Source organism: Mauremys reevesii, linkage group 4 (assembly GCF_016161935.1).
Source record: "Mauremys reevesii isolate NIE-2019 linkage group 4, ASM1616193v1, whole genome shotgun sequence".
In the NCBI taxonomy this organism is placed as follows: Eukaryota; Metazoa; Chordata; order Testudines; family Geoemydidae; genus Mauremys; species Mauremys reevesii.
Window position 1 is genome coordinate 5,475,590 of NC_052626.1, and position 15,931 is coordinate 5,491,520.

General features: G+C 45.8%; 1 long non-coding RNA gene across 1 annotated transcript in view; it reads right to left on the reverse strand.

Moving 5' to 3' along the window:
- Positions 1-15,325, reverse strand: part of LOC120405317 — a 34,218-nt gene extending 18,893 nt beyond the window's left edge. The window contains exon 1 of the long non-coding RNA XR_005598491.1: positions 15,258-15,325. This is a non-coding gene — a long non-coding RNA (uncharacterized LOC120405317). The remainder of the gene's footprint in view (positions 1-15,257) is intronic.
- Positions 15,326-15,931: the final 606 nt, after the last annotated feature.

Genomic DNA, 15,931 nt, shown 5'->3' on the forward strand with positions numbered 1-15,931 from the left:
TGATATACAGTAATAAAGCTTTCTCAAGTATGCCGAGCCCTCAGCTTTAGGGCACGGGTGGACGATGCTGCCAATCTAAACTAGAGTTGCTTGTTAGGCCAGAATTAAACAGACGTTGGTTGTCAATGCGTTGTATGAAAGGTCTGAGACCTTGGTTCTGTGCAACAAGAACACACTTAATAATTGAAGAGATGAGGAAAATGTCAATAGTTACATGAGGCCAAGGGAGGCATTTGAATTTTGCACTGGCATTGCTGCAAGAGAACTCGAGGACAAGCTGCAGCTGAACAAAGCAAAGCCAATTAAAAACATATTAACAATTTGCTATTTCCGATTGTTGTTTCCTGTGGTGAGGTGGCCATGTTGGTCCCAGGATATGAGAGAGACAAGGTTGGTGGAGTTTGAAGGATTGTCATTTCCACCAACTTCGTTGGTGCAATAAAAGACGTTACTTCAGCTCCCTTTTCTCTCTCATCTGCAGCTGGAGGCAAACAGAAACATGGAACGATGGGAAAGGAAACAAAAAAAGTGTTTTCTATATTGCTATTGTCTCTGGGTGTGCTCAGGCAGTGCCTCCGGAAAAGGCTTCCCTTGGTGTATACAGAATAAACTACCTCAATAATACTACTTATCACCATGGAAAAGAGAAGACCCAGGCTCCATTAAGTCTACTGAGGCTCTCACTCACCAACGCAATTAATGTGGGCAGCTGGGATGGCTGGATAGGACTGTCGATTTTCAGTACTGTATCTGTGCATTTGCCCAGACAAAAATGCATGCACAAATCTACCCGTGGTTTTATCATGACTGCCTGCTCCAATCAGGTAAGGCATTTCCAGTGGAGATAGGGTATTATTAATGCCATTGGACAAAGCACTGGTAAGACCCCGTTTGGAATCACGTGTGCAATTCTGGTCACCTCTGTTCAATAAAGAGGAATTCTAACTGGAACATGTGCAGAGAAGGGCTACTGGGGTGGTCAGGAAATGAAGAGCCAATCTTACAAGGGAAGATGAAAAGAGCTTGGCTTGTTGAGCCAAACAAAAAGATGCTGAGAGGGGTCTGATTGCTCTCTATAAATGCATTGGGAGGTAAACGTCAGGGAGAGAGAAGAGCTATTTAATCTATTGGAGAATGTTGGCACCAGAACAAATAGGTATATATCACCATGAATAAATTCAGACTGGAAATCAGGTGTCTAGCCATCAAAGGAGTGGGGTTTTGGAACAGACTTCTAACTGGGCAAACAATCTAACTAGTTTGAAGATTGAGCTTGATACGTTTCCTTCCAGTCATATGTCTGTCCCATACGTAGGACTTTCAGAGTTCTCCATGCATAGATGATACGCTTTTTGCCTTTATCTGGTACCACTAAAACAGCTCAGGTAAAATGTTGAGAAGAAGTTTGATATATATGAGTGGCCATCCTGCATCAGACCAAAGGTCCACCCAGTATCCTGTCTTCCAAAAGTGGCCAATGCCAGGTGCTCCAGAGGGAATGAACAGAACAGATAATCATCAAGTGATCCATTCCCTTTCACCCATTCCCAGCTTCTGGCAAACAGAGGCTAGGGACATTTCAGAGCATGGTTTTGCATCCCTGCTAATAGCCATTGATGGATACCCTAGATAAAGGCTCAGTAAATTATTGTGTGGGATTGGATTGTTTTTAAAGCCCCCAGCACCACAGCTACAGACTAGAGCAGAAGAGAGAAAGGAGAGCAGTGAAAAAACAGCAGAGACCACTGCCTGCTGGCACTCCTTAGAATGTGAAGAGGAATCAGACCATGGGCCCATGGTACCAGCCCAGGCCACTGGATGGCTGTGCACAGAGCATATGCTGCATCCATTTATGGACTGCAGGAGCAGACCTGTTTATATTTTCTGCATCCCCCACCCCCACGACAGGCCATTGCCTACAAGTCACAACAGAACCCTGAACTCTCTGTTTGTCTCTGTCTCCCCTTCAAAGGCTCCTGGATATATGCAGTGCTTGAAGACTAAGGTGTCTCCCTTTTCCAAATAATGCAGACATTGAACAATACCAATGCAATGGTTGAATATGCCCATCATTTTACAGCCTATCTGTGTTTACATTTTACAGCATGTGTATGTGTGATACAAAACACTATGGACTGCTCAGGTAGGCTGGGATATGAAATTTTACTGATAAAACATAGTTACAACATGGGGGGTGGGGCTCTATCCTGGGAAACAAGGACTCTGAAAAAGTTTTGGGGGTCATGGTGCATAATCAGCTGAACAGAAGCTCCCACTGTGATGCTGTAGTCAAAAGGGCTAATGTGTTCCTGGGATGCATGATCAGGGGAATCTCGAATAGGAGAAGAGAGGTTATGTTACCTCTGTATTTGTCACTGGTGTCACCACTGCTGGAATCCTGTGTCCAGTTCCGGTGCCCATAATTCAAGAAGGATGTTGATCAACTGGAGAAGAGAAGAGCCACTAGAATCATAGAATCATAGAATATTAGGGTTGGAAGGGACCTCAGGAGGTCATCTAGTCCAACTCCCTGCTCAAAGCAGGACCAATCCCCAACTAAATCATCCAGCCGGGCTTTGTCAAGCCTGACTTTAAAAACCTCCAAGGAAGGAGATTCCACCACCTTCCTAGGTAACGCATTCCAGTGCTTCACCACCCTACTAGTGAAAGAGTGTTTCCTGATATCCAACCTAATCTTCCACCACTGCAATTTGAAACCATTACTCCTTGTTCTGTCATCTGCTACCACTGAGAACAGTCTAGATCCATTCTCTTTGGAACCCCCTTTCAGGTAGTTGAAAGCAGCTATCAAATCCCCCTCATTCTTCTCTTCTGCAGACTAAACAATCTCTCAGCATCTCCTCATAAATCATGTGCTCCAGCCCCCTAATCATTTTTGTTGCCCTCCGCTGGACTCTTTCCAATTTTTCCACATCCTTCTTGTAGTGTGGGGCCCAAAACTGGACACAGTAGTCCAGATGAGGCCTCACCAATGCCAAATAGAGGGGAATGAGCATGTCCCTCGATCTGCTGGCAATTCCCCTACTTATACAGCTCAAAATGCGATTAGCCTTCTTGGCAACAAGGGCACACTGTTGACTCATGTCCAGCTTCTCGTCCACTGTAACCCCTAGGTCCTTTTCTGCAAAACTTATGCCTAGCCACTCGGTCCGTAACCTGTAGCAGTGCATGGGATTCTTCCTTCCTAAGTGCAGGACTCTGCACTTGTCCTTGTTGAACATCATCAGATTTCTTTTGGCCTAATTCTCTAATCTGTCTAGGTCCCTCTGTATCCTATCCTTACCCTCCAGCATTTCTACCACTCCTCCCAGTTTAGTGTCATCCATGAACTTGCTGAGAGTGCAGTCCACACCATCCTCCAGCTCATTTATGAAGATATTGAACAAAACCGGCCCCAGGATCGACCCTTGGGGAACTCTGCTTGATACTGGCTGCCAACTAGACATGGAGCCATTGATCACTACCTGTTGAGCCCAACGATCTACCCAGCTTTCTATCCACCTTATAGTCCATTCATCCATCCCATACTTCTTTAACTTGCTGGCAAGAATACTGTGGGAGACAGTATCAAAAACTTTGCTAATTCAAGGAATAACATGTCCACTGCTTTCCCCTCATCTACAGAGACAGTTTTCTCATCATAGAAGGCAATTAGGTTAGTCAGGCATGACTTGCCCTTGGTGAATCCACGTTGACTGTTCCTGATCACTTTCCACTCCTCAAAGTGCTTCAGAATTGATTCCTTGAAGACCTGCTCCATGATTTTTCTAGGGACTGAGGTGAGCGTGACTGCCCTGTAGTTCCCCAGATCCTCCTCCTTCCCTTTTTTAAAGATGGGCACTACATTAGCTTTTTTTCAGTCATCTGGGACCTCCCCTGATTTCCAGGAATTTTCAAAGATAATGGCCAATGGCTCTGCAATCACATCCACCAACTCCTTTAGCACCCTCAGATGCAGAGCATCCGGCCCCATGGACGTGTGCTCGTCCAGCTTTTCTAAATAGTTCTGAACCACTTCTTTCTCCACAGAGGGCTGGTCGCCTTCACCCCATACTGTGCTGCCCAGTGCAGCAGTCTGGGAGCTGACCTTGTTTGTGAAGACAGAGGCAAAAAAGTATTGAGTACTAGCTTTTTCCACATCCTCTGTCACTAGGTTGCCTCCCTTATTCAGTAAGGGGCCCACACTTCCCTTGACTTTCTTCTTGTTTCTAACATACCTGAAGAAACCCGTCTTGTTATTCTTAACATGTCTTGCTAGCTGCAACTCCAAGTGTTATTTGGCCTTCCTGATTTCACTCCTGCATGCCTGAGCAATATTTTTAATCTCCTCCCTGGTCGTTTGTCCAGTCTTCCACTTGTAAGCTTCTTTTTTGCGTTTAAGATCAGCAAGGATTTCACTGTTAAGCCAATCTGATTGCCTGCCATATTTACTATTCTTTCTACACATTGGGATGGTTTGTTCCTGCAACCTCAATAAGGATTCTTTAAAATACAGCCAGCTCTCCTGGACTCCTTTCCCCCTCATGTTATTTTCCCAGGGGATCCTGCCCATCAGCTCCCTGAGGGAGTCAAAGTCTGCTTTTCTGAAGTCCAGGGTCCGTATTCTGCTGCTCTCCTTTCTTCCTTGTGTCAGGATCCTGAACTCGACCATCTCATGGTCACTGCCTCCCAGGTTCTCATCCGCTTTTGCTTCCCCTACTACTTCTTCCCTGTTTGTGAGCAGCAGGTCAAGAAGAGCTCTGCCCCTAGTTGGTTCCTCCAGCACTTGCACCAGGAAATTGTCCCCTACCCTTTCCAAAAACTTCCCGGATTGTCTGTGCACTGCTGTATTGCTCTCCCAGCAGATATCAGGGTGATTAAAGTCCCCCATGAGAACCAGGGTCTGTGATCTAGTAACTTATGTTAATTGCTGGAAGAAAGGCTCATCCACCTCATCCCCCTGGTCTGATGATCTATAGCAGACTCCCACCACGACATTACCCTTGTTGCTCACACTTCTAAACTTAATCCAGAGACTCTCAGGTTTTTCTGCAGTTTCATACTGGAGCTCTGAGCAGTCATACTGCTCTCTTACATACAGTACAACTCCCCAACCTTTTCTGCCCTGCCTGTCCTTCCTGAACAGTTTATATCCATCCATGACAGTACTCCAGTCATGTGAGTTATCCCACCAAGTCTCTGTAATTCCAATCACATCATAATTCCTTAATTGTGCCAGCACTTCCAGTTCTCCCTACCTGTTTCCCAGACTTCTTGCATTTGTGTATAGGCACTTAAATTAACTCGCTGATTGTCCCGCTTTCTCAGTATGAGGCAGGAGTCCTCCCCTCTTGTGCTCTCCTGCTCGTGCTTCCTCCCGCTATCCCACTTCCCCACTTACCTTAGGGCTTTGGTCTCCTTCCCCCGGTGAACCTAGTTTAAAGTCCTCCTCATTAGGTTAGCCAGCCTGCTTGCGAAGCTGATCTTCCCTCTCTTCGTTAGGTGGAGCCCGTCTCTGCCTAGCACTCCTCCTTGGAACACCATCCCATGGTCGAAGAATCCAAAGCCTTCTCTCCAACACCACCTGCATAGCCATTTGTTGACTTCCAGGATTCGATGGTCTCTACCCAGGCCTTTTCCTTCCACAGGGAGGATAGACAAGAACACCACTTGCACCTCAAACTCCTTTATCCTTCTTCCCAGAGCCACGTAGTCTGCAGTGCTCTGCTCAAGGTCACTCTTGGCAGTATCATTGGTGCCCACGTGGAGAAGAAGGAAGGGGTAGCGATCCGAGGACTTGATGAGTCTTGACAGTCTCTCCGTCACATCGTGAATCCTAGCTCCTTGCAAGCAGCACACCTCTCGGTTTTCCCGGTCGGGTCAGCAGATAGATGACTCAGTCCCCCTGAGGAGGGAGTCCCTGACCACCCCCACCCCCCGAGAATGATTAAAGGATTAGAAAACATGCCTTATAGTGACAGACTGAAGGAGCTCAATCTATTTAGCTTAACAAGGGATGACTTGATTACAGTCTTTATATATCTACATGCAGTATCAGTATTTAATAATGGGCTCTTCAGTCTAGCAGAGCAAGGTATAACATGATCCAGTGGCTGAAAGCTGATCCTAGACAAATTCAGCCTGGAGATAAGGTGTACATTTTTAACTGTGAGGGTAATTAACAATTGGAACAATTTGCCAAAATTGATGGTAGATTGCCCATAATGGACAATTTTTAAATCAAGATTGGCTCTAGGAATTATTTTGGGGAAGTTCTGTGTCCTGTGTTATGGAGGAGGTCAGACTAGATACTCACAATGATCCCTTTTGCCCTTGGAATATATGAATCTATGTCTTCCATAGCGAGGGACTGAATTCCTCAGATGCCGCTCCATCAGGATTCCTCATTAAATTCTCATAATTTATTCCAAGCTCTAGATTTAACTTTCAATACAGTATTTTAATGGCTCCCATAAATATGATTTCTTGGCTGTCTAATGTTGCTATTGGTTTCTGGAGCTTCAGAGGGTAATATAAGAATATGAAGATGATAAATCTAGAAATCTGGTGAACTATCTAAAACTGTTCCAGAAGTAAGTGAAGTGGAGATATGCAGGTTTGCTCTCACTTTAGACACTTTAATGTTTGCTCTACTCCTAGCTAGCTGAATAGCTTGTGTTAAAGAGTTCAGGGATCTTGAATGTCAGTGTAATTTTCTTCTTCATTATGCCATGATGTCGTGCTACGTGGCTTACATCATAAATGTATTGTTCTTTTTGCAGAATACTGTAGGTCAAGCTAATGCCCTCAACATGACCCAATATCAATGAGATACCGTTCCTGCTATTCATAGGCTTAATGCTTGCTTTTCTGAACATAGAAGTCTTAAAAAGACATTGCCTGTGAGGATTGTCTTTCCCATCCCAAAGGTGCAGAGCAGGGCACTCAGGAAGAAGTCTCTGCAAGGGCTTGATCCTCTACCAGATGAAATGAAAGACAAAACTCCCATTGAATTCAGTGTGCAGGGTTGGGCACCCACAGCCTGTGTAGGAGGAGTGGGTATGTCCCTAAGATGTGCTTTGGGGCAATACAGCTCTGCTGGGCCCAGGGTCTTTAACCACCACCCCCTTCCACACCTCTCTCTGGAGAATCACTGTGCAGTTTGGCTTTGTGCAGAGGAGTGTAAGGTGTCCCTCTGAAAGGGTGGTCTTCTTCCTACCTTCTTCCCCAGGCATGGGAAGTGTAGGTGTTCTGCTGTGTTTCCGGCCTTGTGTCTCTCTGGAGTGGGAGGGCCGGTTGAGGATTAGACGGTCTATGGTACTACACATCACCCATCACCAGAGTATCTGAGCACAACTGTTACTGCATTATCCTCACAAGCCCCCTGAGAGGAGGGCAAATGTTCTTACCCAGTTGTTCAGATGGGGCACGCAGGCGCAGAGGGTGGGGTTCACAAGTGAATTGAAATGAATGGGAGTTAGATGCCAACATGCCTTTGTGAATCCCAGCCAGGAAGATTAAGACCTGGGTGCACTAGAGGAGTTAGGCACCTCAGACCTACATCCAAGTTTTCACTCCACAGCAATGCACGAAACTCCTGCATAACCGAGGGGGCCTGAACTCACTCAGCATCTACATTTTCTGGGTAAAAGTCCCCTTGGTGTCCATGTTTCTCTAGGCAGCCAGACACCTATTTTGTACCTAAACCATGAAGTGATTCCCAAACTGGGGGAAGATGGGTGTTCAGCCACCTAAGTCATATGAGGGGCCTGATCTGGTAGGTGAGCTCAGAGGCTGCCTACTGGATCGAGTCCATTCAAAATCCAGCTGGAGGAGGAGGGCTGTTCCACTGTGGATAAATACTTAAATAGTCATTGGGTGAGAGAGACTTGGCAGTGAAGTGGATAGGGCAAGGGTCAAGTCCCCCATCTCCAGTGACTTTCTTTCTTTAGCCAAAGCTTGAATGAGAGAGATTGAGGGAGACCTGCATCACAATATCCCATAGTGTGATTAGAGCATGCTCTTAAGAAGTGGGAGACCTTCAAATCCTTTCTCCCCTTCAGGCAGAGTGGGGAATTGAACCTGGGTCTCCTACATCCCAGGTGAGTGCTCTACCCACTGAGCTAAAAGTTATACTTGGGGACACCACCACCCCAACATCTTCCTCCAGCTTCTTGCAAAACAGCATAGATGCCCACTTCCAAAGAGGGTTCCTTGCTGTGAATGAGAAGCAGAGACAGGTGCCTCCCTGCAGCCTAGGCTTAGCACACCCTTCCCATCATCCTCTACCATTGGCTAGGTTAGGCTAGCGTGCCGGCTTTGTGTATTGCATTCTTAGGCATCTATCTGTTCCCATTCATTGTAACAGGAGCGTAGGAGCCTAGCTGCAGTGGTTTTCCAGCTGCCTAAAAGTTAGAGGTTGTGACACTGAGCATCACAATGCCTGACTCCTTTTGTGCATCCAGGCCTCAGTGACTAGCTCAAGATCAGACAGAAAATCTCCAGCGGGGCAGGAATTAAACCCCAGTCTCCCAGGCTAGTGTGCCAACAAGTGTACCACCTTTTCTCTTGTGGCTGAATGGGGGGGGGAATAGAGTGTGATGAACACTAACAACATAGGGGTGCCTAGTTCACGTTTTAAACACTAAGTAAGTGCTTGGGAAAGCAGCCAGACTGAGCCCTGGGAGTAGAGGCTCTGTCTATTCATCCCCGCAGTGCAAACTGCCTCAGACTGCCATGGTGTGTCTCTCAAGGGACAATCAAAGGGATATCAACCTTCATGCTTCATGGCAGAAGCCAACCTCTAACTGGTGAGGGTTAGAGAGAGGTTAGCTAGAGCATCCCAACATTCCCCATTGTGGGGTTTCTTGCACCTTCCTCTGAAACACCAGGCACTGACCATTTTTAGAGGGAGGGTACTGGGTTAGATGGACCCTGGGTCTGAACCAGTCTGGCAATGCCTACAAGGTGTAAGATATGAGATCTGCTTTCATGCCTGTTCAGTCTCTAACACTGCCAGCTCATGCCATCGGCAATGGCTGAAGTATGGTCTTTAATCAAGGTTGGAAAACTATTTTCAGCCAATAATGTATTCCATGGATTTATCCATATGTCTGTTTGCCAGATTTCACATGTTTTTCATTAGTCAGAGTGATTTGGTGATGAATGGTGTCTACAAACATATTTCAGCCTACAGGCCTGTTGGGAACTATCCATAGACCCTGTTGTTTAGAATAATCACAATCTCTAACTCAATCTTAATGCCATATGATTGGTCACCTAAATCACATGATACAACTTCTGTGTTTGACTAAATGACTCCTTAACCCATAAAGGGCATTCAGCATTGCTGGATGGGCACTTTCCATGTGAACACTCATATGAATGTGTATTTTCATGAGGATACATGATACTTTGAAGATGCTGGCAGACCAAATGGTGCTCTTAGGAATGTTTGTAGAAAGCAACATGAATCCAGGAGTTTATGGATGCTGACAAATCAAGCAACTATTTGTAAGTTCTTTGACATTTGCATGAAGCTCTAGCTATTGAGGAATATGCAAGCAGCAGAAATACAATAGAGAGGTGATTATGGGGATAGTAGCAGAGAAAAGTATTAGAGGGCATTGCAGACTGAGAGGCCTGGGAATTACAACAAGGAGCTGCAAAAAGAAATGAAAGCAAGAAAGAGGCTTGAAGAAACAATAAATAAAGGTAAGGGTGATGTGCAGACTGGAGGCTGGAACTGTGTGGGAAGGAAAAAGTGATCAATATGGTAACTTCTTGCAGTACATACGAACGGCCACACTGGGTCAGACTAAAGATCCACCTAACCCGGTGTCCTGTCTTCCAACATGGTCAATGCCAGGTGCTTCAGAGGGAATGAACAGAACAGGGAATCATCATGTGATGCATCCTGTGTTGCCCATTCTCAGCTTCTGGCAAACAGAGGCAGGGCCGGCTCCAGCTTTTTTGCCGCCCCAAGCGGCAAAGAAAAAAAAAGAGAAAAAAGAAAAACCCAACTGAGCTGCTGCCGAAGTGCCGCCGAAGAGGAAGAGAGGGAGTGAAGGACCCACCACCGAATTGCCACTGAAGACTGAAGCAGAGCGATTGAGCTGCTGCCGAAGTGCCGCCGCAGACCGGGATGTGCCGCCCCAATAACAGACAGAGTGCCGCCACTTTCTATTGGCGGCTCCAGGCACCTGAACAGAGGCTAGGGACATTTCAAAGGATGGTTTTGCATCCCTGCCCATCCTAATAGCCATTGATGGACCTATCTTCTAAGAAGTTATCTAATTCTTTTTTGAATCCTATTATAGTCTTGGCATTTACAACATCCCCTGGCAAAGAGTTCCACAGGTTGACTGTGTGTTGTGTGAAGAAATATGTCCTTTTGTTTGTTTTAAACCCACTGCCTATTAATTTCATTTGGAGACCCTAGTTCTTATATATGAGAAGGATTAAATAACACTTTCTTATTTACTTTCTCCACAACAGTCATGATTCTATAGCCCTTCTTTGTACCTCCCTTAATCTTCTCTTTTCCAAGCTGAAATGTTCCAGTCTTATTAATCTCTGCTAGGACTGTCAAGCGAATAAAAAATTATTAATTGAGCAATTAAAATGAATCATGATTAATTGTGCTGTTCAACAATAATAGAATACCATTTATTTAAATATTTTGATGTTTTCTACATTTTCAAATATATTGATTTCAATTACAACACAGAATACAAAGTGTACAGTGCTCACTTTATATTTATTTTTGATTAAAAATATTTGCACTGTAAAAAACAAAAGAAATAGTATTTTTAAATTCACCTAATACAAATACTGTAGTGCAATATTTTTATCATGAAAGTTGAACTTACAAATGTAGAATGAAGTACAAAAAATAACTGCATTCAAAAATAAAACAATGTAAAACTTTAAGGCCTACAAGTCCATTCAGTCCTACTTTTTGTTCAGCCAATCACTCAGACAAACACGTTTTTTACATTTCTAGGAAATAATGCGGCCTGCTCCCTGTATACTATGTCACCTGAAAGTGAGAGCAGGCATTTGCATGGCATTGTTGTAGCAGGCATCACAAATATTTTCTTGCCAGATGTGCTAAAGATTCATATGTCCCTTCATGCTTCAACTACCATTCCAGCTTCATCAGTTCCAAATAGCCTGTGTCCACATGGCAGCTTCGCTGCTGTCACAGACCTGCTTTTTTACCCAAGCCTCAAACTCTGCCTATCCACGATTTTATGAGTTCATCCTGGGATATAGAGTCACAGATTCTAAGGCAAGGAGGGACCACTGTGACCTCCTGCATAACACAGGCCACAGAACTTCAGTAAAAAAGTTCGTGTGTCAACATCTTTGACATCTATCTCCTAATGTCTCATCAGCAGCTGCCTGAGCCAAGATATATGAGTATTTTTCAGCACACCCCCACTCCCCGTCCTTCTAGGTTTATGGGATTTCTTATGCAAATTTCAGTAGCTGTCATACTGGATATCTCAACCACTTTGTGCCTCACAGTCTGGATATGGCTATATTACGTGGAGCACATTTGTAGTGCCTCTGGAAGACAGGATGAGTCAACTGTTAATATGAAAGATTTTTCCACAGTGGATTATGCCAGAAATTGTCTCTGCACACATAAACCAAAATTCATATAACTTCACTGACAGTCCCCTGGTCAAGTCAGGTTCACCCTCGGCAAGAACTAAAGGTTAGATTCCCAAGGCACTGCAGCCTTTAGTAGCAGATAATGCAGGCATGAGTGAACCAAATAATGTAGGAAACATCCTAAAATGGAAGAGAATTCTTGCTTCAGAGCAAATATCCTGTAGTAATTCAATTTCTCACTCATAAGGAGGGGCTTATTGAAATGACCTTTGGTTGGCTTCCCTCACAAAAGTGTGGCCTCCCTGTGCATATCTCAATTTTACAAAATCATATTGATTACTCTAAATGAGAACCAAGATTAGTTTATTTTGTCAGTCGATTTGGCAAACAATTTTGTAACCGGTTATATGTGGCAAACAATCAATTGTTGTATAATTAATTACATTTTCTGCCATCGGCACTAAAGTTCACCAGGTTTTAACGTCGCTTCTGTCCTTCCCCGTTCATTCTAACATCATTTCGCATTCCTAACAGAACAGCTTAGTTTGCTTTTTACTTTTAATTAAAAAGACAAACTTTTGGCAATCTCAAGCTCTGAAAATGCAAACAGTTCTTAATTAAAGTGCAATACAGTGCCAAAAATAAGCATAATTAGCTGTGTAGTGCAGCAGTTAATAACGTTCTTTATTATGTGTATACAAAACCACAAGAACTTTAGAAAACAGGAGCAGAGTCTAGACAAAGGGACAAAATAATTACAATAAATCAGTGTTAAATCGTTTTGAATCCTTTTGTTTTCCTTCCATTCCAATTACTCCCATCAGATGCACATCCGTTTTCACGTGGCATTCAATTAAGATCCTGAAATCATGTTTTCATATTTAATAGGTTATTAATAATAATCATGGAGCTGTATAATTATCAGTGCTTATTGGGTCATGTCTGTGGTTGAATACATGAGTACTGGAATAGTCCCTTACCTTCTAGTACAACATAAGCCTGTCCGCATTTTCCATTATGCCTATTACAAGAGACAGATCCAAGAGTATGTCTACACTACGAAATTACTCCGATTTTACAGAAGTTAATTTTTGGGAACAGATTGTATAAAGTTGAGTGCATGCGTCCACACTAAGCACATTAATTCGGTGGTGTGCGTCCATAGTACCGTGGCAAGCGTTGACATTCCGAGCAGTGCACTGTGGTAGCTATCCCACAGTTCCCACAGTCCCCGCTGCCCATTGGAATTCTGGGTTGAGCTCCCAATGCCTGATGGGGCCAAAAATTTGTTGCGGGTGGTTATGCGTAAATGTCATCAGTCAACCCTCCCTCCATGAAAGGAACGGCAGACAATCTTTTTGCGCCCTTTTCCTTGGATTGCCTGAGCAGACGCCATAGCATGGCAAGCATGGAGCCCGTTCAGCTCACTGCAGCAGTTATGAGCATTGTAAACATCTCGTGCATTATCGTGCAGTTTATGTAGAACTAGAAGCTGAAAAACCAGGCGAGGAGGCAACGGCAGCGCGGTGACAAGAGTGATGAGGACATGGACACAGACTTCTCTCAAAGCACAGACCCCGGCAATGTGGACATCATGGTGTTAATGGGGCAGGTTCATGCTGTGGAACACCGATTCCGGGCCCAGGAAACAAGCACAGACTGGTGAGATCGCATAGTGTTGCAGGTCTGGGATGCTTCCCGGTGGCTGCAAAACTTTTGCATGCGTAAGGGCACTTTCATGGAACTTTGTCACTTGTTTTCCCCTGCCCTGAACCACAAGAATACCAAGATGAGAGCAGCCCTCACAGTTCACAAGTGAGTGGTAATAGCCCTCTGGAAGCTTGCAATGCCAGATAGCTACTGGTCAGTCGGGAATCAATTTGGAGTGGGCAAATCTACTGTGGGGGTTGCTGTGATGCAAGTAGCCAACACAATCACTGATCTGCTGCTATCAAAGGTAGTGACTCTGGGAAATGTGCAGCTCATAGTAGATGGCTTTGCTGCAATGGGATTCCCTAACTGTGGTGGGGTGATAGACAGAACCCATATCCCTATCTTGGGACTGGACCACCAAGGCAGCCAGTACATAAACCGCAAGGGGTAGTGTGGACTGCAGCAGGCCAGTGAGCCTGTGCAGATGGGCAGCCAATTAAAAAAGGGCTTACTGGGAGCCAATCAGGGCCAAGATTAGAGCCAGCCAATGAGGGCTAGACTAGGCCCTATATAAAGGCTGCCTAAGAGAGAAGGCAGGCAGTCTGCCCCAGGCCTTAGATAGGGAAAGGTCTGTCTCCAGAGCTGGGAGACTAGCACCTGGAACAGCGCAGTGCTGGGCAGGCCCAGGGGAGCAGAAGGGAACTCTATTCTGGTGTCTGCCAGGCTGCAGGCCCTGAGGGGAAGGGCCTAGCCGGTGCGAGGGGCCGAAGGGGAAGCGGCCCTGGGACACGGACAGAAGGAGGGAGAGAAGGAGGGCAAGATGGCTGCCACTAGCGAGTCCCTGGTTTGGGATCCAGAGTAGTGGGTAGGCCTGGGTCCCCCACTTCCCCCTTACACCTGGCTGATGGGAGTGGCTGTCTAGGGCTGCACCAACCCCCTGCCAAGAGGGGTGTGACTTTGGGGGTGCAGTTGCCCACATTGGCTGGGGTGCAGAGAGACAGCTGATTGACACACACACACCCGAAAGGGGATGAGGATGGAGTAAGGGGCACTGCCGGAGAGCAGTGGCTCGAAGAGGACGCCACAGGTTGGGAGCAACACAGGTCCACACGCCAACCGAGGGCTAGACGACAGACGGGACACCACCAGGAGGAGGCACTCCACTGGACTGAGCTAATTCCCGGAGTGACCAGAAGGAGGTGCTGTGGTGGTGAGTCCCAACACCATTACAGGTTCTTTTCAATGGTGCTGCATGCACTGGTAAATCACAAGGGACGTTTCACCAACATCAAAGTGGGATGGCCGGGAAAGGTTCATGACCTCACATTTTCAGGAACTCTGGTCTGTTTAAATGGCTGCAGGAAGGGACTTACCTCCCAGATCAGAAAATAACTGTTGGAGATGTTGAAATGCCTATAGTTATCCTTGGGGACCCAGCCTACCCCTTAATGCTCTGGCTCATGAAGCTGTACACAGGCACTCTGGACAGTAGTAAGGAGCTGTTCAACTATAGGCTGAGCAAGTGCAGAATGGTGGTAGAATGTGCATTTGGACATTTGAAGGATCGCTGGCATAGTTTACTGACTCGCTCAGACCTCAGTGAAACCAATATCCCCATTGATATTGCTGCTTGCTGTGTGCTCCACAATCTCTGTGAGAGTAAGGGGGAGACATTTATGGTGGGGTAGGAGGTTGAGGCAAATCATCTGGCCGCTGATTACGCACAGCCAGACACCAGGGCGATTAAAAGAGCATATCAGGAAGCGCTGCGCATCAGAGAAGCTTTGAAAACCAGTTTCATGACTGGCCAGGGTACCGTGTGACAGTTCTATTTATTTCTCCTTGATGAAAACCCGCCCCCTTGGTTGACTCTAATTCTGAGGGCCAACCGCCCTCCCCACTTCGATCACAGCTTGGAAATAAAGTCACTATTGTTTAAAAACCATGTATTAATTGATTATAAAAATAGAGAGATAGCTCACAAGGTAGCCCGTATGGGGTTTGGGAGGAGGGAAGGGAAAGGCCACTTCAATACTTGTTGAATGACAGCCTTCTGTCCACTGGGGTGGAGTGGTTGGGTGCCTGGAGCCTCCCCACCCACGTTCTTGGGCGTCTGGGTGAGGAGGCGGCTATGGAACTTGACGAGGAGGGACGGCGGTTAAACAGGGGCTGCAGCGGCAGTTTCTCCAACTGACATTCCTGAACCTCCACTAGATGCCGGATCGTGTCCGTTTGTTCCCGCAGTAGCCCCAGCGTTGCATCCTGCCTCCTCTGATCTTCCTGCCGCCACCTCGCCTCACGTTCACTGGTCGCTTTCCTGTCCTGTGCTATTGTGTCCCTCCACACTTTCTGCTGAGCTCTTTCAGTGCGGGACGCCTGCATGAGCTCAGAGAACATTTCATCGCACGTGCGTTTTTTTCACCGCCTTATCTGAGATAGCCTTTGGGATGGAGGAGGGAGGCTTGAAACATTTGCAGCTGCAGGAGGAAAAAAGGGAGAGAAGTATTGACAAAGATAAATTTTACAGAACAGTGGGTATACTCTTTCACAGTGAACAACACTATTCACATTACATAGCACATGTGATTTCGGTAAAAGGTCATTTTTTACATCTTATATTGAGTGCCTGCGGCTTTGGTGTTAGAGATCAAACATG